Source organism: Lolium perenne, chromosome 2 (genome assembly GCF_019359855.2).
Source record: "Lolium perenne isolate Kyuss_39 chromosome 2, Kyuss_2.0, whole genome shotgun sequence".
Taxonomy (NCBI): Eukaryota; Viridiplantae; Streptophyta; class Magnoliopsida; order Poales; family Poaceae; genus Lolium; species Lolium perenne.
In genome coordinates, this window is record NC_067245.2 from 78730525 (window position 1) to 78754265 (window position 23741).

The 23741-nt window shown below is 42.3% G+C and overlaps 2 long non-coding RNA genes across 2 annotated transcripts; both read left to right on the forward strand.

Moving 5' to 3' along the window:
• The first annotated feature begins 13875 nt into the window (after nucleotides 1-13875).
• LOC127330083 (uncharacterized) lies at nucleotides 13876-16151 on the forward strand. The gene is made up of 3 exons (XR_011750906.1): nucleotides 13876-15113; nucleotides 15206-15286; nucleotides 15791-16151. It is a non-coding gene; the product is annotated as an uncharacterized lncRNA (long non-coding RNA).
• A 3008-nt stretch (nucleotides 16152-19159) lies between these two features.
• Nucleotides 19160-22385, forward strand: LOC127333044 (uncharacterized). Its single transcript, XR_007870883.2, has 4 exons — nucleotides 19160-19586; nucleotides 19727-19977; nucleotides 20450-21672; nucleotides 22245-22385. It is a non-coding gene; the product is annotated as an uncharacterized lncRNA (long non-coding RNA).
• Nucleotides 22386-23741: the final 1356 nt, after the last annotated feature.

Consider the following 23741-nt stretch of genomic DNA (forward strand, 5'->3'; position numbering starts at 1 on the left):
CACAGAGAGGGAATTAAGCAAGAAAGGAAAGCATAGCAACCAATTAGATTAGGAATTCTTGCACAGAGATATGGCAGGGCATCACACAGCAATAGCACATGCCTAGTGCAGGCAAGCACAGCACAGCAGTAAAGCTAGCATGAGCATGAGCATGAGCATCAGTACAAGCACATGAACTAGAGCAAGGCCATGGCGGCAGCAGTAGCGCAGCAGCATGTCTAGCCCGATTGGCGCAACAGAGCACCAGCATGGCAGGCATCTCCATGAGGAGGAGCAGCCACGGCCAAAGCTAGAGGAGGAAGAAGAAGAGCAGGCAAGAAAGAGAGAGAGGAGGGGATTAATGGGGCGTGTACCTGGAGCAGAGCACCGACGTGCCATGGCGGCACGGCGGCACAGGCCACCACGGCAGCGCCAAGCCGCGCCTGGCCTGGCGTCGCCGAGCAAGGGTGCTCCAGCACCGCCACTGCGCCTGGATCGACGGCGGGCGACGAAGCGCCATGAATCGCCACGGCCAGGGTCGGAGGCGAGTTGAGGACGCGCGGTGGCGAGGACGAAAATCAAATCAGCGCGGTCCACCGTGTTCACCGTCGAGAGGCGGATCAGATCCACCTGATCTCGCCGGTGGCGACGGCCGGAGCTGGCCGGAACAAATCCGAGAAGACGGCGGCGACGCGAATCGCCAGAGAGGGTTAGGGTTAGGGTTCGGACACGCGCGAGAGAGAGAGGGAGAGAGTGAGTGGGTTGGGCCGGACCAGGTGGGTCGACCAACCTAAACCGTTGGGCCACCCTGACAGGTGGGCCCAAGGGCAATTTGGTCTTTTCATAAATCCATTATAACCAGAAACTTTGAAAATCAATAGTAAATGGTTAATAGCACTAAAAAAATAATTAAAAATATGAAAATTGATCAGCATAAAATTCTCTATCTAAATAAAATATCAAAGAGAATTTTTAAAGACAAATAAGTATAAGTCTTAATTTGATGATTTAAATAAGGATTTAAATCACACATATTATTTTAAATAAAGAAAATAAGTCCATTAATGCCATTGGACTTTAAAAACATCTTGACAATATTTCAAGATTGGATTTTACCCTAAATTTAGTATCTCCAAATTGTTCTTAGTATTAACCCTCACATGAAATAATAAACGACATCGGAAGGGGGGAACAAACCCTAAAAAAACTGGAATCATGCATAATTGCTTCTTTAACCATTGCCCTTATCGGACAATGATGCTATTTTTCAGAAACAGAGGACAAGGGTCAGTCCACACCTTCCAACTGCAGAACTTTGCAGTGTTCAGGCAAGTTCATCACTTGCTCATGTCATTTGTGTATTTCTATCAAATTACTTGCAAAGTACTATGGTTATCACTATCGCATAAAAACCAAAACCACTATTTTCATAACTATGAATATGACTATGTGGTTGGCAATGGAACCATGGATTGTGTTGATATGGTGGAGGTTCCATTGCAAGGGTTATATCCATCTAGGATTAAACAACAAATGTCGCCAGTGATTCTTGTGCCGTAATACCCGTGTTAACCATAAGATCCGGAGTGGGACGAAGTAGTCAAAAGTGTTTCCACCTCTCGTTCATCAACGGATGCGCTTTACCGTAGTACACTTGTAATCCAAGGGGGCAAGCTGGTGAGGCTGGGGAGTCCTAAGTCCCCACGGCATTGTCCGTAGTACACTTGTCGCCCGAAGGAGCAAGATGGTGAGGCTGGGGAGTCCTAAGTCCCCACGGTATTGCGGTCTATGATGGGTTGCAGCTACCGGCGAAGGAGTTTGGTTCGATCCCAGACTGTCATCGTGGTCGGGGTCCACCCTGAAATATATGGGAATAATGGGACCGACGAGGACCCAGGGTCGGGGCATGCAACAAAGGGTGGGTGTTCGAGGTAGCGGAGGAACATGATTGGCTAGACCTTATACCGGGCCTCACACTGAAGGAAGTGTGGACGGGAAAGCTGCCCGGTTGGCACCAAGGTTAAGATCTTTTATGGGTAAAGCAACACACCTCTGCAGAGTGTAAAGAACTGTGACCTGTCACTCCCTGTTCCGGGATATGGAACTGCGAACGCGGCCAAAAAGGAGCTCCATGAAGTTCTAGTAAACCGGTGAAGGCTGACGGACATAGCTCTTTGAAATAAAAGCAATCACTTGAAGAAATGTTTATCAAAACCTGCATTGGTATTAGACTTTCTGGTCTAATATCGTAGCTAGTGCATTCAACACCTCTTATCTATAATGAACTTGTTGAGTACGCTCGTACTCATCCCAATCTTAAATCCCTTGCTTAGATTGTCTGAATCGTCTGGAGGAGGACTACGACAACCCTGAAGGAGCCGAGATCCTCGGCTATGAAGAACCAGACCTCTCTGGAGGTATTGAAGGCGTAGACTACCTGATAGTCTACGGAACCGGGGAGGCTTCCGGAGGAGATCAAGCCTAGAATCATCAAGTAGTAGTAGTAGCCGAGCAGCCCGAACTCTTAATACTTAGCTGCTCGAGAGAATAAATGTATAACTTAATGAGACATCTATATTGTAAGCTAAGTTGGGTTCGCCTCGAACCCAGGAGTATTCCTCTTAGGACCCAAGAGGAGCTCCAAGACGATATGTGTATGATATTTGTAATATTAAATGAATGAGTTATGGACCTGCTATGTTCTGTTGTACTACTCTGAGGGATGTAATATTTGCGGAATGGTACTTCGTGAATGTTATATCAACGACTGGCATACTACAACATGCAATGGTATGCAGGGTCACCACAGTTGGTATCAGAGCAAAAGCTTTGACCTTAGGTTGGAACCTAGTAAATGGGACCAAACGTTAGGAGTCAAATAGGACTAGTAAAGAATTCTTTAAAAATATGGTGAATATTCAATTGAGAATACAACAATCATATCTTTTAGTGCGATAATTCTTTATTATCTCTATTATGATGCATTATTACTAATCTTATAATCTTTCTATTTCTACAGCCAACATGGCAAGTTCACGTCCGGGAGGAAACATGAAAGTGATGGATTCCACACTGAGTGAATATGAAGGAGGACTTGCAGATATTCTACGTGCCATGTTACTTGAATTTGGGTGTGATCCCCAGATCCAAGTAAAGAAATACATGTACTACGATGGTACTGTATTGGCCAAGTGTAGGGTAGGACTGCGACTTCCCGAATCTTTGGGAATGAGCGTAGTAATGCCAGCAGGTGAAGCCAGAACTATCAACACAGCCTACCATATAGCCGTTATGAGAGCCACCACAGATATTCGGGAGCATAAGACGAAAGAGCTTATGGGTTCCGAATTCACCCACATTCCTCATATGCAGGAGGAAGAGGATCCCATGCTTAACCATTTCAAATATGCAAAACGCAAACCAATAGCAGCCGCAAAATACATGGATAATAGCCGCAACTTAATATCATTGCTCTTTCAGTTGAACCATCATTTGACGGGAGCAATTGATACGATGCTAGAGGAGTTTACTGAACCCAAGGAGGAGACTAGGGGAACAGAACCCATGGAGAATGTGGTGCACACACCAGTTTACTCAGCTGGTGACTACATTAGTATTGATCCTCTTGAGCGTGAAACTACACCCGTTACACCTGGGAACTATCTTGGTAGTTCCTATGGGGGATATGAGGGTGGAGAGGAATCCGGAAACAATCAGCGTTCCGAGACTCCTATAGAAAACTCCACGGGTTGGCGTTGGGGATCTGATACTGGAACTCATAGTACTTCAGTGTATTATGACAGAGAGATGAACGAGGACGCCACAACCTAGAACCAGAGTTATCCTAGTAATGGAGGAGTTGATGGAGGGTATCCGACACAGGTTGAGTCGGATACAAATATTGGAAATACTTATGGTGGAGCTACAGGGGAGTACACCCGATGGGTGGACTATGATGCACTTAACGATCAGTTTGTGAACACTGATTTCTCCCTAGGATCATCATCTGATTCTGATTACCAGCCGACGGGGAGACCTTATGTTCCAGGGTCTATCAGGAGGACGACACGTTCGACCGGATGGAAGCCTGGGATGTACCGGGAGTGAAGATCGACTAGAGTCCACCAAGGAAGGCGGGACTACAATACACAAGTACCACGTGTATTGTAGTGTGTAATATTTGTAGAAATTTGTATATATACTTTAATAAGTGAGTTTGCATACTCACATCGACTTGAGTATTGTAATAAGACCACTTAAGTATGTATATACATGGTATATGTTTTGTATGGTTTGGATTTGCTTCTTGATTTCCATTGCGTGACTAGTTCTGTGCACAAAGTTGAGCTCAGAAAACTTGCGCATGGAGTAATTATGAGTATCATCTTGTGTTGCAGAACTAGGGGGTTATGTTGGGAGCGTTAGGAGAGGAGACCGAAGCGCAGCGCATGGAGCGAAGCGAAGCAAAAGGAAGAGGCTGATGAAGCAGCCAGAATCGATTTCCACCACCACCACCACCCATGACGCAGCAGAATTTCATTCAGTACATGCAGATGGTGGAAGAGAGACAACGTGTAACGTTGGAGCAGCAGAATAAATTCTTCCAGGAGCTGCTGCAACAGAACCGGGTGGAGAGACCCGAAAATTAGGGAGTCACTTTATCAGATTTCCAGAACACCAAGCCTATATCTTTCGCATACGCGCCAGAGCCAATGGACGCGGAAGATTGGCTTATGGACACCGAGCGAAAGCTCAATACTGTTGGTTGCAACGACCAGGAGAAGGTCCGATATGCTACACACCTGTTGTGTGGACCTGCCGCATCATGGTGGGACAACATCGTAGCCGTTTATCCGGCTGGAAAAGTATTCACCTGGGAGGAGTTCGCGAGGAAGTTCAGGGAATCCAATGTCCCTGAAAGTATTGTGGAACTGAAGCGTCGAGAATTTGAAAGTCTCGAGCAGAAGGACAAGGCCATCCTGACTTATGTCAGGGAATTCTCAAAGCTGTCCTGGTATGCTGTTGATGAAGTCAACACCGAGGACAAGAAAAAGAAGAGGTTTTTAAGGGGGTTAAGTCCCCAGTTCAAGGTACAGCTCCGTATGATGAGAGCGACGGAATTCCAAGAGTTGGTGGATGCAGCCATCACTCTTGAAGATGACTTTAAACAGCTGCAGGAGGAAAAGAGGAAAAAAGCCAAGTTTGAGCCTAAGAGGTTTGTTAGTAACAAGCCCAATACCAGCTTGAGTTCCAAGCCAAGGTACAACAACAACAACAACAACTACTACTACTACTACGGTAGCAGGAAGAACCAAGCATTTCAGACTGCAAATCAAATAGTTTGCAGAAGTTGTGGACTCACCGAACATTTTGCCAAGGATTGCAAGAAACCAAGGATTATATGCTTTGGTTGTCGTCAGGAGGGGCACATGCTGAAGGACTGCCCCAAGAGAAATACGGGAGGAGGTCAGTCAGGAGGAGGAGGAAGCCGAGGAGGAAACAACAGAGGGAATTGGAAGAATAAGAAACCCTTCGGCAAATTGAATTGCACCAGCTTGGAGGAGGTGGTTAACTCCGATCAGGCGGTGATAGGTACGCTCCAGATACTCACTCATCCTGGCAAAGTACTTTTTGATACTGGTGCAACTACATCATTCATTTCTCAGCAATTCATCATCAAACATGGGATTAGTTGCACTAAGTTAGAAACACCCATAACCATACTTTCTGCGGGGGGGAACGATAGTAGTAACCCATACCAAACAAAAACAAGTCATCATGATCAATAAGTGCGCGTTTGATGCAGACCTGTTCATTTTACCGATGAAGGACATTGATGTCATTCTTGGTACGAACTGGTTAGAAGCTAACGGAGCATTGATCGACTGTGTGAACAAGACGGTATCTTTGAAAAGCCCCGATGGAAGTAGAATGATCTACCAAGGCGACAAACATACACAGATTGAAGTTGAGCTACAGTTGAACAGCATGAAGGAGGTGAAGTTAGAGGATATACCTGTAGTGAATGAATTCCAGGATGTGTTTCGTACGGAATTACCAGGTATGCCACCAGATAGGGAGATAGAATTCACTATCGACCTAATTCCAGGAACAGCTCCGATTGCTAAGGCACCATATAAGATGGGGCCTAAGGAGTTGAAAGAACTTAAGGAGCAATTGGATGACTTCGAACAGAAAGGATTCATACAAGAGAGTGTTTGACCATGGGGATCACCTGTGATCTTCGTAGATAAAAGAGATGGAGGAAGAAGGATGTGCGGAGACTACAGGAATTTGAACAATGTGACAATCAAGAACAAGTACCCACTTCCAAGAATACAAGATCTATTCGATCAAGTTAGAGGCACGGGAGTCTTTTCTAAAATTGATCTAAGATCCGGTTATCACCAGATAAAGATCAAGAAGGAAGACGTTCCAAAAACTGTCTTTGTTTCAAGGTATGGACATCATGAATATCTTGTAGTGCCTTTTGGATTAACCAATGCCCCAGCAATTTTCATGAATCTCATGAATAAGATTTTCATGCCATATCTAGACAAGTTTGTCATCGTATTCATTGATGATATCTTGATCTATTCCAAAGACAAAGCCGAACATGCTGAACACCTGAGGTTAGTGTTGCAAACACTAAGAGAACATCAACTCTATGCCAAGTTTGGCAAGTGTGAATTTTGGCTAGATCAAGTGGAATTTCTGGGTCATGTCATTAGCAAAGATGGAATAGCTGTTAACCCGAGCAAGGTAGCAGCAGTTCTAGAATGGGAAGTGAAGGAGATATGCCCTAGAGGTAATAATAAAGTGGTTATTATTTATATCTTTATGTTTATGATAAATGTTTATATATCATGCTATAATTGTATTAACCGAAACATTAGTACATGTATGATATGTAGACAAACAAAGAAGTCCCTAGTATGCCTCTTAACTAGCTTGTTGATTAATGGATGATTAGTTTCATAATAATGAACATTGGATGTTATTAATAACAAGGTTATATCATTGTATGAATGATGTAATGGACACACCCAATTAAGCGTAGCATAAGATCTCGTCATTAAGTTATTTGCTATAAGCTTTCGATACATAGTTACCTAGTCCTTATGACCATGAGATCATGTAAATCACTTATACCGGAAAGGTACTTTGATTACACCAAACGCCACTGCGTAAATGGGTGGTTATAAAGGTGGGATTAAGTATCCGGAAAGTATGAGTTGAGGCATATGGATCAACAGTGGGATTTGTCCATCCCGATGACGGATAGATATACTCTGGGCCCTCTCGGTGGAATGTCGTCTAATGTCTTGCAAGCATATGAATGAGTTCATAAGAGACCACATACCACGGTACGAGTAAAGAGTACTTGTCAGGAGACGAGGTTGAACAAGGTATAGAGTGATACCGAAGATCAAACCTCGGACAAGTAAAATATCGCGTGACAAAGGGAATTGGTATCGTATGTGAATGGTTCATTCGATCACTAAAGTCATCGTTGAATATGTGGGAGCCATTATGGATCTCCAGATCCCGCTATTGGTTATTGTTCGGAGTGAGTACTCAACCATGTCCGCATAGTTCACGAACCGTAGGGTGACACACTTAAAGTTGGATGTTGAAATGGTAGAACTTGAATATGGAATGGAGTTCAAATATTTGTTCGGAGTCCCGGATGAGATCCCGGACATCACGAGGAGTTCCGGAATGGTCCGGAGAATAAGATTCATATATAGGAAGTCATATTCCAAGTTTGGAAATGATCCGGTGCATTTATGGCAGGTTCTAGAAGGTTCTAGAAAAGTCCGGAAGAAACGCACTATGGAAGGTGGAGTCCCGGAAGGACTCCACAAGCTTGACCAGCCAAACCCTAAAGGAGGAGTCCCAGGTGGGCTCCACCTAGAGGTGGCCGGCCACCCCACCTCAAGGAAAGGTGGGAGTCCCACCTTGAGTGGGACTCCCTCCTTGAGTAGGTTTCCTACATATGGGAGGTTTTAGTGTTGGGGTCTTATTCAAAGACTTGGACTAGAACTCTTGGGGCTTCCACCTATATAATGAGGAGGAGAGGGAGGGGGCAGCCACTCTTTGGCTCAGCCTTGGCCGCACCCCTTAGAGGGCCGGCGCCCAACCCCCCTCTCTCCCCAAACCCTAGCTTCTTCTCCTCCTCCACTTCTCCCGCATATGCTTAGCGAAGCTCCGCCGGAGATATCCACCGCCACCGCCACCACGCCGTCGTGCTGTCGGATTCAAGGAGGAGCTACTACTTCCGCTGCCCGCTGGAACGGGGAGGTGGACGTCGTCTTCATCAACAACCGAACGTGTGACCGAGTACGGAGGTGCTGCCCGTTCGTGGCGACGGAAGCGATCGTGATTAAGATCTTCTACGCGCTTTTGCAAGCGGCAAGTGAATGTCTACCGCAGCAACAAGAGCCTACTCTTGTAGGCTTTGGAATCTCTTCAAGGGTGAGACTCGATAAACCCCTCGTTGCTACCGTCTTCTAGATTGCATCTTGGCTTGGATTGCGTGTTCGCGGTAGGAAAATTTTTGTTTTCTATCCAACGTTATCCTTCAGTGGTATCAGAGCCGTGTCTATGCATAGATGGTTGCACGAGTAGAACACAATGGTTTTGTGGGCGTTGATGCTCTTGTTGTCATTAGTTTGAGTACTTTGCATCTTTGTGGCATAGTGGGATGAAGCGGCTCGGACTAACTTTACATGACCGCGTTCATGAGACTTGTTCCTCGTTCGACATGCAACTTGTATTGCATAAGAGGCTTTGCGGGTGTCTGTCTCTCCTACTATAGTGAAGATTCAACTTACTCTTCTATTGACAACACTAGTATCACCGTTGTGGTTCATGTTCGTAGGTAGATTAGATCTTACTCGAAAACCCTAAACCACGTAAAATATGCAAACCAAATTAGAGACGTCTAACTTATTTTTGCAGGGTTTGGTGATGTGATATGGCCATGATATGATGATGAATATGTATGAGATGATCATTATTGTATTGTGGCAACCGGCAGGAGCCTTATGGTTGTCTTTAATTTTCATGTTGAGTAGTATTTCAAAGTAGTTGTAATAGTTGCTACATGAGGTGAACAACCATGAAGACGGCGCCATGAACCTTGACGCTACGCCGACGATGATGGAGATCATGCCCGAAGATGATGGAGATCATGTCCGTGCTTTGGAGATGAAGATCAAAGGCACAAAGACAAAAGTGCCATATCATATCACATATGAACTGCATGTGATGTTAATCCTTTATGCATCTTATTTTGCTTAGATCACGACGATAGCATTATAAGATGATCCCTCACATTAATATCAAGATAATAAAGTGTTCTCCCCTCGTATGCACCGTTGTACAGTTCGTCGTTTCAAAGCATCTCGTGATGATCGGATGTGATAGATTCAACGATTCACATACAACGGGTGTAAGCCATGTTGCACACGCGGAATACTTGGGTTTGCTTGACGAGCCTAGCATGTACAGACATGGCCTCGGGACAACGGAAACCGAAAGGTTGAACACAAGTCATATGGATGATATGATCAACATGTTGATGTTCACCATTGAAGCTACATCATCTCACGTGATGATCGGTTTTTGGTGTAGTGAATTTGGATCGTGTACTACTTAACAACTATGAGGGATGTTGTATTAAGTGGGAGTTCATTAGTAATTAGATTAAAACATGAACTAATTATCGTAAACATAGTCTGAGTAGTATTTTGAATTAATTTTGTAGTATTGGCATCCGTTTACTACTATGCGCTAGTCTTATAATTGAGATAGAAATACTGTTAAAATCTGACAAGAAACTTTACGGATTGGTACCGTATTGTTAAAGAATCACGAATTGATTAAGTCCTATTGCAAACTTTTAGTAAACCTCACATTGTTGATTCAAAGAGCTATGGTTTCAATTAGTACCTAAAGTTATCTTGTCTCCGTGAAACTTGAAGTTCAAATCTGTTTGAAAAGTAAGGAGCTGAAAATTTAGTTTTCAGAAATAATCAAGGTATGAGATATATGTGATATCTAAGACCTTATTGCAAGATGATAGAATATAATTTGGTGAGACTACATGAACTCATTAGTTTTATGGGAATGTACGAAGGTTGAAGACGCAAGGCGTCACAATCCTCCAACTATTGGGGCACTAACGATATTCGCATATCCATGAAGTGACCATCCTTAATATGCACCGTTACTAAAACTCGTCGTTTCGAAGCATCACGTGATGATCAGGTGTGATAGATTCTACGTGTGCATACAACGGGTGCAAGCTAGATTTGCACATGCAAATACCAAGGTTAAAACTTTACGAGCCTAGCATGTATAGACATGGTCTCGGAAAGTCGTCATGATATGATGGATAAAATTATGAGTGAAATTGTTCATCATATTACAAAGTTACTAATAGTGAAATCTGGAACACTTGTCATATGATGATCAACTTCAAAGTAAGAACCTCAAGGTTATTGGTATTTGACCAACAAACCTAGAAGTTATTAATGTTGAAGTGTTTTTCTGAATAATGAGGAAAGCTAAAAGAGAAACTGCAAAAGATATTTTGGCAAAAAGAAAAGAAAAGACTAGAAAGTCTAGCTCAGGTGTATATAAATGATATACATGTTATGGTTGTATTCCTAGTTAAGTCACACAATGAAATTCTTGGGTATTAGTACCATATTGGTTGGTATGAAGTGTCATACAAAACAACGCAATACAAGAATACAATGGCCTAAGTGACTGACAAGGAATATGATAGGAATGCACGTCTGGAACAAAATAAAGTGTTATTATGTTCGTCATTGACATTCTATCTAGCCCTTAGAATTTATAATAAAGAACTTAATAATTGTTATTTTGCTCTGGTCAAATGAAAACAATGAGTTGTTCAAATTATGACATTACTCCATGTACGATGGATAAGTTATTATAAATCTTAATGGTGAAACACACATACATAAAACTGACGCTAAAATGCCATAAGGCAAATGATTTGAATTCCACTTATTTGTGGAACCGCCATTTAGGTCATGTTAGAAAGGAACGCATGAAGGAACTCCATGCAAATGGATTTTTGGAGTCATTTGATTTTTGAATCATTTGGCGCTTGCAAATCTTTTCTAAAGAGAATGATTAAAATACCGTTCATAGGCCAAGAATTGAACGGACAACAAACTTAGTTGAAAAATACATAATGATGTATATGGTTCACTGAGCATAGTTGTGTGTGGGAGATTCTTCTATTTCATGAAAACTTTCAACAATGAATTGAGTATATATATGTGGATATATTCGATAAGGAAGAAGTTTGAAACATTTGAATGGATTCAAATAAATTTCTGCATGAAGTGGAAATCATCGTAATAGAAAAGTCAAATATCTATGATTGGATCATGGTGAAAATATTTGAATTACGAGTTTTAGCGAACATCTAAGAGAGTCATGAAATTGTTCTACAACTCACATTTCTTGGAGAATCATAATGATGATATAGTATCCAAGAGATGTATCCAAACCTTGTTGGATTAATGATGAGATAAAAATTTATGACGCCATTATATTTTTGTAGATAATGCTTTAGTGACTACCGCTTTTACACTGAATAGAGCATCATCATGATCCGTTGAAATGACACCATACAAGTTATGGTATGGGTATAAACCCTAATAGTCTTTTCTTTAAATTTTGGTCTAAAAGTTTACAACCAAAATCGGATAAATGTCTTTGTTGGTTATCCCGGAGAATTAATTGGGAATTCTTCCCACTACGAGACAAAGACAAAAGTGTTTGTCAATGTTTCTTATTTCCGAGAAATTGTTTCTAGTGAAGTATTTAAGTGGGAGGACAATATAATTTGATAAGGTTTATGAAACTGAGCATAATGATCAGAGTAGCACAGCATCGGAATTGGTTTCGGAAGCGGCCACAACGATCATGGCTCCCATGACTACAAAGTGTTTTAGCCATGGAGATCGAAGTACATATTGAACCTTGTAGGTATGGTTTACTTTGTGATCAAATAAATGATTTGTGGACAAAGGATTGATTTTGAACAATGATAAACCAACTACAAACAAAGAAGTTATGATGGGCCCTGACTCCGTTAAAATGGCTATATGCCATGAAATCCAAGATAGATAAATACTTTTTGAAAGTAAATGGATCTATAAAATTGATGGACTTGGATGGAATATCCTTAAAGAAGCTCGACTTGTCGAAAAATTGTTTACGACAAAGTTCAAAGAGTTGACTACGATAAGATTAGATCTTCCGTAGCAATGCTTATAGTCTATGTGGATTATTCTATTAATCACTACATATTTCTTTTATGAGATATGCTAGTAGGATGGCAAAATACATTACTTATCAGAAGTATGTATTAAAAGGTGTATACAAGATACAACCAAGAGTTTTGCTGGTCCATGGAATACTAGATAGGTATACAAACTTCAATTGAATGAAGTGAGTATCGCGGAGTTGAATCTTCACCAGATGAAATAGTCAAAGAGTTTTTGATTTCATCAGAGACGATGAAGAGGCTTGCATTTGCAAGAAATTAAGTGGGAGCGCTGAGACATATTTATAATACTTATGTAGATGACATATAGTTGGTTATAAATGATGTAATTATATACTTGATTAAAAAGTTTCATTGAAAATTAACTTCAATGAAAGGATTTGGACTGAAACATATTTAGTGTCAAGATCTATGAAGATAGATTGAAACACAAAATAAGTTTAAGTCAAAGTACATAGAATGGATATTGAAATAGTTCAATATAGAAATATTAAGAAAATATTCTTGTCATGTTAAGTTTTAACAAGACTTGAGTGTATCTGACACTCAATAAGTAAAAACACATGAGTGATTATAGATCACGAATAATATGTACACAATCAGATGTCATGTGCTATAAAGTGTTATGAGCATATACCAGAATGATTCATATGATGATCATTGGACGACAGTAAGTATATTCTTGAGTACTTTAGAAGAACTAAGGATATATATATATAGTTTTATATGGGAAATGACAAACAAATCACTGTAAGATGTTGCACCGATATTTGTTTTGTCACATATGAAAATAAAATTTCAATCTCAAATTAGACTAAATGTTGTTTAAAAGATAGCACAAATAAGCTAGAAGTTGTCTATGCTAGATTTAGAAGAGTTCTAAATATTATGACGGATTCTACAAAAGAAGGCAAAATATGTCATTGTTTTGACAATGACAAAGGATGTTAAAGTCAAGAGGTTCTTTGAGAACTTGGTGTTTCCGACAGAGTCAGAACTTTGAAGCTATATTGTGTGTGACAATATTAGTGACATATTTCAGACCGCGGAATTAAGGTTCCACCAGAAGATCAAACATATTTAATGCCGACTCATTTGGAAATGAGTGATGCGTTGAGACGCAAATATTTATAACTATATAAAAGCTGAGCCACTTTGCTCAAACCATAGCAGTTTGGGCATTGTATTTTTACTGTAGATGGCATCCATTACTGTAGATCCGCTCAGTTTTTGGTTTTCCTTGCCATTTTCTTTACGTGTCAAATCCTGCAATTACCGGCAGTTTCTCGGTTGCCTTCCGGTTCCTCTGCTGGTCTTCGTAGTATTTTTTTTCCTGCCTTCCGGTAATCCCTGCAGTCTACCGGTTATATTTCATAGATAGATTAAATCTGGTGGTAGCGTCTGCTTTGCCTTCCTATAACCTAGCGGTGGCCCCCCCCCATGTGTCAGCGCTTGTCATCCTCGGTTCGGTCGTGGGTACATGGTAGGTTGTAGATGGGTCACCGTTTGAATGATCTTTCTCGACTTTTCCGTGTATGATCGTTGTGCATTTCCTGTCTTTTCACGCCCCGTCTACTCCGGCGCCACCACGAGCCACCGCCGTTTTCTCTCCCCTTGACTCTCAGACCCTGCTCTGCTCTTCTTCATACCTCGATCCCCTTCTCGCGATCCAGTCCCCTCGCCGTGGCACGGCACGGTGGCAAGCGGTACCAGCCGGCTCGTGGACAAGAGCGGTCCCGGTAACCGGCGAAGGAACATGGGATGCCTCGACTGCTTTGCATCCAAAGCTGGAGATGGATACGGAGGAGAAGCAGGAGGAGGGGCATTAACCGGTGGATATTGAGGAAGTCAGATGGACGCCGAGACCAAGGGGGGGCGGACAGCAGGAGCACGAGGTGCCCGGCGGTCGCGGCGGCCGCCTTAACAGCTGAGCTCCCGAAGTTCCGAGGGATACGTCGCGATGGGAAGCTCCGCCAGACCTGGCGGACAAGGCCTGGATCGACACCGGCAAGCCGCTCCAGGCAAGACTCCTCTACCTCAAGAAGAAGGGGCACCGGAAGGCCGCTGTCAGCGCAGGTAAGATCTCTCTCTCTCCCTGCCTTAGAGGTCCGGGTGCAGGTCCGTCGAAATCGGCGAGGGAGGGGCCTTCGGCACAGCTGCCGTTGGACGCATCTTCTCCATCGAAGTCAGAGAGACGTCAGTCGTCAATGACGCAAGGCTACCTGATGCGACGTCGCTGATGATTGCCACAGTTGTGCCTCCGCTCCTCCTTACACCACCAGAACGTACGCGAGCGCGTGAGCCAGGGCCAATGCTATTTGGGCTTTTTGCACGGTGAGATTTCTGTTCTGGAGTCTGGACAGTGGTAGTGAATCCCGAATCCCCTCTCCTCCATGGACCTCCATCTCCAAATAAAACATTGGCAGTCTGTTTTTGTACGTTCAATGGCAACTCTGACTAGCTCCGCATCTGCTAATTTATTTCTCCCCAATTGATTCTCGCCTATTTTTACAGCTCTGTACCGCGCCCACTTACGTTTGAGGTTTGGGTGGTTTTATTTTTACAAGGCTTTAGCGGTATATCTTATAGCCATGGATTTTTTCAAAGCTCTAACAGTATATATCTCTTTCCCTCTACTGTTTCCGGCATTTTATTTTTCAGAGACATGGAAATGCATCCTACAAAGATATTAGTATATAGTAATCTCATTCCTTTCTCTTGACTCCTTTCAGGTTTGGATTAATTGGGAAATTCTGAATTTCGTAACTGAGCCGAATTTATAAAATAATTAAATTATGTATGGTCCATCCCACTCCATTGTCTCCACTTATCCGTTCCCTTTTATATTACACAAAAGTAGTTTCTGATGTTTACTTTGTTTATTGTAAGCATGTAGGAAATTACATAACACCGCTCAGAGTTCAGTTTGAAGCTTATTTGGAAGTGGTTTTCATTGTCAATGCACCCTTGGTAATCTATAAAGTCTAGCTTTATTGAGTTCACTTCACTACAACTTAATATATCATATCTTCTTACTTTATGTATACTCACTGTGTTGTTATTACTGTAATGGTGATTCTTTCATCCGAGGTTTGAACCAATGGTGATTCTTTCATCCGAGGTTTGAACCAGTTTGGTCTGTCTTCGAAGTCTGTTCATGTTTTCTCATTCAGAACATCAGGGTATATAGCATCATGTGTCATGGATGTGAAGCTTACAGATGGTTGCTTATTTTATGGCCTTCTGCCTATAGTATAATGCAAACGCATGAGCTGCACACAAAGCTATCTGAATAAGTATAATTCGATTGCCGCAACAAGGCAGCAGTGTTTGTCCAGTCGTGCACCGGGTGCTTGACATATGCAATTTAGTCAGTATTATTCGTTGCCCTTCATCATGGAGAAAAATTAGAAATACATCAATTGCTCTCCTTACTTTAATTATTGAGCTCCTGAGTTAATTTTCCTTGGTCAGTGCTGCTCGCGTCTTTGATTTTGGGGGCCAACCTACCTACTCCTTGCCCTGAGAATGTCGTTGGCGGTGCGCTGCTTTTGGGCATGGCGCCGGTAAGAGATACCCACGAAATTGCAGATTTCCTCATATTCATGAATCTTTATTTAGCATGAATTGGGTTCTGTGTGCAGGTATTCCTATCCTCATCCAAGCTTATGTTTTCTTCCATTTCTCTTTTAGATTTTGTTCAAATATAACTTGGTACTACTAGCTAACGACCAGTTTGTTCTAATTTGGTACATTGAAATCGCCATGTGTTGATCATTGATATGTGGTGAAGGTTGTCGTTTATAACATTTGTTGACTTCAAAATCAAAGAAAGCCTTGCTGATTCTGTTCATTTGGTGCTGCTAATTACTCCCTCATATATGAACTGGTATGAATTTGAAAAAGAGAACTTGTATGAATGGAATGCACGACAATTGGGCTTGTGACATTCATGATTTGTCTGCAGTTCTAAGAAACTCAATTTGCTCAGCTGACTTGTGATGGAAATTTCTCCTGTTTGTTGGTACATAATTCATCGGTGTCTTCTTTGTTATGGATGGTTAGGTGAGTGTCCTTTTTATGTTTAAATAATGACGGTACTGCAATATTGAAACAACTCTTCTAAATGCAAGTGTTTTTTTTTTGTCTCTCGGACATGCTCACTCTATCTGTTAGGCAACATATGGCTTTATTGATCTTAGATACTTATGCACTATAACATATTTTGCCATGTAAAGCTGGCATATATAATCTCAAATGATCCCTTTTGTCAAAGGTATGGTTGGCGCATTTCCGTGCAGTTCAATTTCCTGTACAATCCTTTGATTATTCTAATGTCCACCTTTGAGTTTGTACTGAAGTTAATTCGAAGTGTTTATCTTATTCTCAAGAGCTCGAAACCTAAATGAATCCAAATCGGTGTACACATTTTATTGGGAAGCCACTACAACATTCCACTTTGGAGCAATTGGAAAGATCTTTGATAGACCTTAGGTATTATAACCGGTTAACTGGTTTTTTTTTACTCTTGGTTCAAGTCTTTGGTACCCTGCATCTTTACAAGGACAAAAATTAGGCCAGCGATGTATTTGAAGGGCATATAGTTACATAGGAACCCTGCACACAAACTATATTGCAACCTTTTCTTGACTTACCCTTTAATAACGAACATGATAGTACCCAAGTTAGATACATCAAGGTACCATAAGAAGAGAATTTTGAGCTGTACCAAGCATTGATAAATCCTATCATATCATTCTAATTCAATGTTTAGTGCAGCCAATTTTTTCCGAATCACCACACAAAGAGGTACTAAAATATGAGCTATGTGCTTTTGCTTTGCTAATAAGGCATCACAAATCTCTCTAACCACAAAGATAATCACTCAACTCCAGAATTTAAAACAGAGATAGTTTTTTCATTCGACTCAGCTCATATATGAGGCCAGCAACAAGGGTGGATGTTCCACATCCTGAGCATCAATAGTCAGGCAAATTTGAGCAGGCTGCTAAAAGTTCGTTATTTTGTTACTGTATATTGTTCCTTATCTTATCTCATCTAAAGGAGATGTATTTTCTTTCTATATAGAAGAATACATGTATTGTGCCTAGCTATGGCTATGTACTCAAATGTTAGTTGTGTTCCCACATCATTTGTCAAGCTTGAATAGCAGTGAACTTTTTCAATTGAAAATCAGTGCATGTAGATTGTTGAGTAGAGGTACTTCCACGATGCAAAACAAATGCACATGTGGTAGATATGGGATCCAAACTGAAGATAAGTTTCATGCCATTGTCTCCTGTGATGATTCCTGAGAGATGGTTGAACCAGCATAGAAATTTAGATTCTGTTCGATTCTCCTATACTTTGTTACATGTGGCTGCCGTGACTTCTTATGTTATGCGGCTGATGTGCTAATGTTTTGGAGGATTAGCAATGTAGAAACAATATACTGTACATTAAACGTTGAATCTATCTCTTCATGCTGCTAGAGGCTCTCATTTCCCCCCCTGCTAGCTCTCACACCGCTACAGTAGCTGGTAGCTCTCTCCCCTTGACCGGGCAGATCCGGAGCCACTCCGCCGGAATAGCCGGCCGGAGGCGGTGAAGGTGATGCGCCGGAGTAGTTTAGGATAGTCTAGATCTTCGCTTTTCTCTAGTTTTGTTGTTTACCCTTGTGGATATTGGCGTGATGCCCGTGCTGAGGTGGTGGCGGTGGAGATTGGGCTGCTCCCTGCTGCAGGCGGCGGTGCTGCAGCTGTTCGTGGCGCTCCGGTGGTCGGAGCCAGAGGCGGGCGGAGGCAGATCGTCGTCAACCTCTCCAATAAAGGCCATCCTCTCTTCACCAGATCTGGGCGTCTTCTTCCTGGATCCCTCTCTCTCTGGTCACCGTGGTGGTGAAAAGTGGGAGGGATTCCCTGGCGAAGCTGCTCTTGGCAGATCTGCTGGAGGGATCTCTGGAGCTTCTCTTCTTCGAGCGAATCCCGCGGTGACCAAGATTGTCACCGTCATCCTTGGCCAACATGGTGGCCCGACAACTACCTCCATGGCGGAGGCCCTCTCGGACGGCTGTTGGAGCTCGACGCTGCTGGGGAGACAAGTGGTTCGTCCCCGTCTCTCTGGTGGTAGCCAGGGGCTGGTCCTTGACGTCGGTATTGAGCGTTCGAGCACCTTGCGCTCGGAACTCGGCGGTGACGCCTGGAGTTCGCCGGCGGTGCGTGGCGGAGGCTGCCCTGGACCTGATTGCTTTTTCTACCTTTTTGTCAGGGTGGTTTTTGTAAAGTGGAAGGTCCCTTCTTCAAATTCTAGGTTTTTCAGGACAAGAGATGTAAAGGAGCTTTCTTGTAAGATGTACCTGCCACTTGTTGCAATATAAGAGCTCCACCGGGGTCTTCTGACCCCTTTTATGTGCAAAAAAAAAAATCTCTTCATGCTGCTAGGTGTTTTTTTGTGCCAGTCATTTCAATACACTGCTGCGATTTCAAAATGTTATCCAGCGATAGAAGGCCAGCCAACAAAACTCTTGCAGCCTGTATGTAGTAGCAATGGTATTCATCCATTATAATAAAGGGCGCGGCGTGCCGCCGCGCTGAAACTTCCTAGTACTATATATAAAAGTTGAACCTCTTTGCTGAAATCTCAGCGTTTTGGAGTTTTAGATACTGTTCATGGTAGCTTTTTGTCCAATTAATCGTTGACACATCGGTGATTTTTACTGCAGATGGTGTGATGCCGTGTCAAACGATCGTGCGTTTCTAATCAGGGGCGGTCAAAGCGGTGCGGCAATTCCAAACCGACCTTGACCATTTCAGTTTACGACCAAATCTTTGCTTCCACTTCCTATCCCATCCCTTTTCTTTTCTCTAAACAGTTGGCCAACGGACGACCTCCCAATCAGCGGCGGCGCCGGCGGAAGGACAAGCGCTCCATATCCATCCCATACCCAAGGGTGCCGCCCTCTTCTCTCTCGCAGGCAGAAGTCTCTGCCCCCTTGCATGAGCATCTCGATATTCGACTTTGTTCCACCAGCTCCGGCAATAGATTCTTGAGTGACGAATGAACGAGAAGGCCGACGAAACTCCGAAGGGGGCTTCCTCTTTTCCATCTCACATCCTCTCCTTTTGAGGAACCGCTGGACGTGGCGAGGACGGAGATGGATGCGTGTACCAGCAGATGCAATATCCTCGCCAGAATCAGTCGCTCGAGCCCTAAGTGGAGGATGATGTCGAGCTCGACCCCACGCATCTCTTCTCCGTCCTGGAGGGATTAGGTAAGCAGTGAAGTCCCGGGTCTTCCCTTTCCTTTCCATGAATTAATTTCCATAGTCTGCGCCTTTATTTTCATCCTCCAACCCTGAGGACGGATTGGGTTGGGTTCCATGACCACGGTCCTTCATCTGTTGTTTTACAGGTTGCTCCTTTTTTATAAGAGCGGGAGTAGCTACGGGTGCCTGGCAGACGGAGGAGAACCGAAGATATCTGACGGATGAGGCGCAGTCCACGCAGTACCTCCCTGCAGCTGCTCGGTCTTCGGTCTGGCGGTGTTGCGGACGTCGGCGCAGCAGCGCCGGCCTGCTCCTTCCATGCCTCACCGTTCTGGCCCCGACACCTATCCTGCAAAGTCGACTCGGTCTCTGGCATCGAGGCGTTCTCCATCCACAGGTACAGATTTTCAAGGTTCACTAATTAGAGGTTATAAAAACGCATCCCCCTCCCCACCACTTAAAAATATAGATCCTGATAGTATTGTTCTTTTGTATAATCAGCTGGATGCCATGTTCAAGTTCGTAGCAGATTTTCCATTGTCCAGCTATTTTTTGACAGAGATCTATTTACCTAAAAAACCAAGTCATAATGGACAGCTCTTTGTTAGAATTGCCATCTTATGCTATACGATTCCAGTGTTCAGCTAGCACAGCCATGCGTATATATAACTGACTTTGGAGCTTACCCAGATCTTCTTTAATTCCAAGCTTGCTTGCTTAGGATATTTTCCATTCTTTTGTACATTTTTTACTTTTATCTTCTCGACAACTTAGAACGTAACTAACCAGGAGAAAGGGAAGGAAAACGAATAGCCTTCAATTTTGTCTTTGGTATAATTAATCAGTATTATGTATTCTGCTTTTTCCAGGGCTTCAATGTCGTGGTGGTGTGGTACCTCCGTGTCTTCGTGGTTCACGATGGGCATCATGTTTGTTACTTCAGAACTTGCTGTTTCTGCTTCATGTGCTGGAAGGAAGACTAAACATTCAGTAAGCTAGCTTAATATTTTTTTGTTGAATGGCCATATTAATATAATACTGGTGTTTGACATTGGAAGAGTTAATTGAACTATTTTTTATGTCTCATGAAACATGAGATATACGTAATTTGTTGCATGGTTCAGCGGCTGCAAAGTGAAGAGCATCAAGAGATGGATGCATGAATAACATAAGCTTTCTAATTGGTGATGTTTCAGCTGCTGAGCGTGTCTTCCAGATCATTTACTCTTAGTGTGTTCTTATCATTTGTTTGAGGATTCTACAACTAATCCACTGATAAGTATCCATGTGAAGAGGCGAGGAAAGTGATGTTCCTCTCCTCATGTATATTTGATTTAGGACGTCTTTATCTGCAGGTGCGGTCCCTTCAGTCCTCATGAAGGTTATCTTTTCGTCTATTTTTGCTTTTGTTCAAATATCATGTGGTACTGCTATCTAGACCAATTAGTTCAGAGTTGGTGCAACCAATTTTTGATGTGTTGATCATTGATAGTTTAAATAGGTTGTATAAAGAGGACATGGAATACACAGTGATTTGGCATGAGCTTCTTTATTTGCACGATTCTTTGTTCAAGAGAGGCTCCGTAGCTGAAAAGAGAAGGCAACCCAACAACCCCTTGGTGTTGATTATTTGATCATGAGGTCATCTTATCTAAATTACCACTTCTTATTCATTATTTAATTACTCACACTTCAAAATTAAGTAACTGAATGTTCCTCCCATTTGGATTCCTTATCTGGAGTACAAAAGAACCCAACAGATCCTCACCTTGACGGTGGCCCCCACGACACCGCCGGTGGTCTCCCACCGCTGGGTGAGCGCTAGACGACCAGCAGTGCTGATGCCTGCTCCAGATCAAGGGAGCATGGCGTCTCCTAGAAGTTTCCCTGCTGTCACTATGACTTTCTCCATCACCATCATCTGTTTTCAGTTTTATCTATAAAAGGTGTTATCTAATTATTATTTGTTGCAGAATTAGCCGAACCATATGTACATCCACTTTCATATAGTACTGATATGATTGTGCTGCATGTTTGTGTACTCATGGTCAACTTGCCATCATATTCTTACCTACAGAAGAAGGATTCCATGGTCAGTGATGCATCAAATGTACTTTTCATATGCAAATCATATGAGTTCTTCATTTCCAGTACCATCCTGCAGCTGAAAGGTTATCTAATGGCATTATTTTGGATGCATTTGCCGTGATGTTTCTTAGTGCTAAGGATTCTTCTAATTTTCCTACATAGGGACTCATTTCTTAGTGTGCATTTTCTTGACTTCTAATAGCAGTTGCCTCTTGTTTTTTTGCCAAACCATCAGTTACATTTTACTAAATTCAACTTCATGTGTGAATATGTAGTTCATTACTTATTATATATAATTACGGGTTGGGCCCTGATTAACTATATATTGATCCTTCCATTTGTGGAAGAAACCTTCAATTTTCTATATGTCCTTAGTAACCATCTATAGCATAAAGTCATCCTACCCATAAGGAATCCCTGTGCCAGAAAGGACTAAACAAGTTACAGAGTACAAACACTCAATTTGTGTGCTCCGTATAAATTGATCCTGCTAATATTTTGGTCACTTTATTCAGAAAGGAGTATGACTTATTTGATTTCTAGCTTACAAAGACTGTAAATACTTCTTTTTTGCAGCAAGATTATAAATTCGGGATTTGGTGCCTGAATGCTTGGTAGAGAAGGTGCTTTTCTTAGCTAGGAATCTACGGGTCTGTGGTTGGTGTCGGAAGAACTAATGCTTGATTGCATCTTTACTTATATTTTGCAGTTTGCTCACAGCGTAAGCTTTTGTGATGTATAATTTTGTAACGTTTCTACGTAGGTGTCTTGGATTGCTCCTATATGGACATATTTGTTTCACAATCTATACTGGATCTCGAGATGCTTTACATACTGCTTTTTTTTTACTTCCAAATTACCACTGACTTGCCACCAACTGCTACTATTATTTTTCGAGAACTTTTAGATACCATCCCCTTTTACTCTTAACCACACACTATCCTCTTCTACTCTTCGCCACACAATAGCTCCACGGGCGCGGCGTGACGCCGCGCCTCACCTTCCTAGTGAATTACAAAATACATACGTTTCTGAGCATGTCAGATCCGTTGACTAAAACCTCTCCCGTAAGCAAGACATGATAAAGCACCAGAAGGCCAAGGTGTTATATCTTTACAAATGTAAACTAGATTATTGACTCTAGTGCAAGTGGGAGACTGAAGGAGATATGCCCTAGAGGCAATAATAAAGTGGTTATTATTTATATCTTTATGTTTATGATAAATGTTTATATATCATGCTATAATTGTATTAACCGAAACATTAGTACATGTATGATATGTAGACAAACAAAGAAGTCCCTAGTATGCCTCTTAACTAGCTTGTTGATTAATGGATGATTAGTTTCATAATCATGAACATTGGATGTTATTAATAACAAGGTTATATCATTGTATGAATGATGTAATGGACACACCCAATTAAGCGTAGCATAAGATCTCGTCATTAAGTTATTTGCTATAAGCTTTCGATACATAGTTACCTAGTCCTTATGACCATGAGATCATGTAAATCACTTATACCGGAAAGGTACTTTGATTACACCAAACGCCACTGCGTAAATGGGTGGTTATAAAGGTGGGATTAAGTATCCGGAAAGTATGAGTTGAGGCATATGGATCAACAGTGGGATTTGTCCATCCCGATGACGGATAGATATACTCTGGGCCCTCTCGGTGGAATGTCGTCTAATGTCTTGCAAGCATATGAATGAGTTCATAAGAGACCACATACCACGGTACGAGTAAAGAGTACTTGTCAGGAGACGAGGTTGAACAAGGTATAGAGTGATACCGAAGATCAAACCTCGGATAAGTAAAATATCGCGTGACAAAGGGAATTGGTATCGTATGTGAATGGTTCATTCGATCACTAAAGTCATCGTTGAATATGTGGGAGCCATTATGGATCTCTAGATCCCGCTATTGGTTATTGGTCGGAGTGAGTACTCAACCATGTCCGCATAGTTCACGAACCGTAGGGTGACACACTTAAAGTTGAATGTTGAAATGGTAGAACTTGAATATGGAATGGAGTTCGAATATTTGTTCGGAGTCCCGGATGAGATCCCGG